Source organism: Seriola lalandi, unplaced genomic scaffold (genome assembly GCF_002814215.2).
Source record: "Seriola lalandi dorsalis isolate HSWRI2012SDOR001 ecotype SW California unplaced genomic scaffold, Sedor1 jcf7180001973988, whole genome shotgun sequence".
Taxonomy (NCBI): domain Eukaryota; kingdom Metazoa; phylum Chordata; class Actinopteri; order Carangiformes; family Carangidae; genus Seriola; species Seriola lalandi.
The window spans coordinates 208-2590 of NW_019444654.1; the positions used below are offsets into that span (position 1 = coordinate 208).

The 2383-nt window shown below is 38.9% G+C and overlaps 1 long non-coding RNA gene across 1 annotated transcript; it reads right to left on the minus strand.

Annotated features, from left to right (window-relative positions):
* Window positions 1-1400: 1400 nt before the first annotated feature.
* LOC111653293 (uncharacterized) lies at window positions 1401-2299 on the minus strand. Its single transcript, XR_002760659.2, has 2 exons — window positions 1877-2299; window positions 1401-1797 (listed from the first exon to the last, which is right to left on the minus strand). It is a non-coding gene; the product is annotated as an uncharacterized LOC111653293 (long non-coding RNA).
* Window positions 2300-2383: the final 84 nt, after the last annotated feature.

The following is a 2383-nucleotide window of genomic DNA, read 5'->3' on the forward strand; positions in this document are numbered from 1 at the left end:
AGCTTATGGGAGTTTAGAGAGCTAGTCCCTTTAGCTCTCTGTCAACTGCGCTGGAAAACGTGATGCAATGCACCGCTAGCTGCTGCTGCTGCCACCGTTGACGGCACACTACCTGTTCAAGGATGTTGACGGCTTTATCAGAGCCCCAAATGTTTTGTTTTCCTAGACGAATCTCACGATTCCTTCCTTCCTGTGTCATAATCCGCTCCTTTTCAAGGTACAATTCATGCGTAAAGTCCTCTGGACACTTCAGGGGACCGATCAGCGCGAAACGCTCCTGACTTCAGGCGTCTACGGCGGATAGCGCCACTTCTACGGTCGGAAAGTGTTCCACGCGCGTCTTCTTCTCCGGACGTGTTTCTGACAGAATAGACTCAGTAGAGGCATACTGCTGCCCTCCTCTGTTTGGGCGTATTTTCTGCTTAAACACTGGGCACAGTTAATCACATTTACGTATGTTATATACTTATTTATGTAATTAACTTGTTTTGATCTTTGAGCTCTAAGGAGAAACGTCAGCTCGTGGCGCTTGGATTTGCAACTCCTTCCTTTGGGATATGGATTACAATATAGCCGCATTTAGAAAGTGGCACTAAGTTGCAAAAGCAAAATCCATTAGTAAAAAGCCTAAATAGTGAACAAAGACTGGTAAGAGTTGGATGCAGGTTTGACAACATTCTAATGTGTTCTTAATGTTACAAGTGGACCTTTCATATTGCACATCAGAAATAAAATACTTAAAATATGCAAGAGAAAAGGGAAGTTGTGTAACATCGCCACATTGCATTGACAGTTTTGTTTCTAGCAGGACGGAGAGTTGATTTCATTTCTTTCTTTTCTTTTTTTTTTTAAGTCAGTCCTTAATTCCACCACAGGAAGTAGATCCTTTTGCTGTTGACAGCTTTTTTCACCTTCAGACCTAAAGCTCTCCTCAGCACTTTATGATTTTTTATGTTGTTGGAACATAATTGGTACCTTTCTACCCAACATCAGTGTCAACAGTAAGGTGATGTGTTGAGTTTGGTCCAGCCACAGTATGTCTGCAATGTTTTGCAACATATGCGTTTCTTGTAGTGTACCTCTGCAGGTGTAATAGTTCAAAGAGGGTACCTGTCGTAACCAAAACAATTACTGTATGACGAAAAATAACCAATTTCTTTTCAATAACACTAGGTACTTTCAGGAGTCAGCTACAGCTGATTTTCATGCAATTACATTACACACATGGAAAAAGTTCAATACACTGATTAAGCATGCATATCTGGAAATTTACAGCATGATTTTGAGTGGACAGGAATGTTTTCATTGGCTCACTTTTGTCCTGAGACCCCCTGGTAACTGTGCTGCTTAGCTCATGTATCACCTTATGTTGTGATGATGACAGCTTGTATTTAAATGCATTTTTTTATTTGGCACATGTCCATCCTTTATTGTGCGAGAGTCTTATTATTAAAGCTAAAGCATGATTACGATTGACATTTTGAAACCATATTTTCTTGATTCACATTTTGAACAGCTTTTTCGATTTGAAACCCAATACTTACATGTACAGTGTTACAAAATGCAAAGGAAAACTGAGTCAGTGCACTGTGAATTATCATGGATTGCAAGGCACACAGAGATGGCTACATTATCTATAAACAATTTGGGGAAAAAAAAGAACAATAACAAAATCCATTTTTATAATACTCAGTCCTCTAACTGATGGGGTCAGAGAATAATGCACGTGCAGTGTTCTGATGCTGTGATTTTTTTCTTATCTCCCGCTCAATCATCAAGTCAAACTCCTGTCTTTCTCTGAAAAAAGAAAGAAAAAAAAATCACAGATCATATTTTGTATTTAGTGTAAAAATTCCTTTAATGGTTTAACTCTTACCTGTTGCTTATACATCGTCCTTTTAGGTACTTTTCCTCTGCCTTTTTTAGTGAGACATTGTCCACACCAGCTATGGCATAGATGATGGCCTGGATAGAAAGACAATAATATTACAACACCTGCGCTACATAAACAGTGAACTGCATAGCAGACAACACAACATAAGATACTATATTAGACAAAAACTAGAATGACTGCCTCGTCTGTATTCTTCCACCAACCAGCCAAGTTGCAGGAAATATGGTCATAACCTCCCCTTCCTGAATTACAGCATTGAATGATGGCCAACAGTGTTTTTGCAGAACATTATGATGACATAAAATGTCATTGCTTCATCATGTTATCCTATTAGACATTGGTGTTAAATTGTGTCATAATTAGTATATGAATTTGTAAGTTATGGCTAAAAACGTGCCTTGTGAGGTCACAGTGACCTTGAATCAGTTCATCCTTGAGTCCAAGTATGAATGTTTGTGCCAAATTTGGAAGTTCCCTCAAGGCATTACT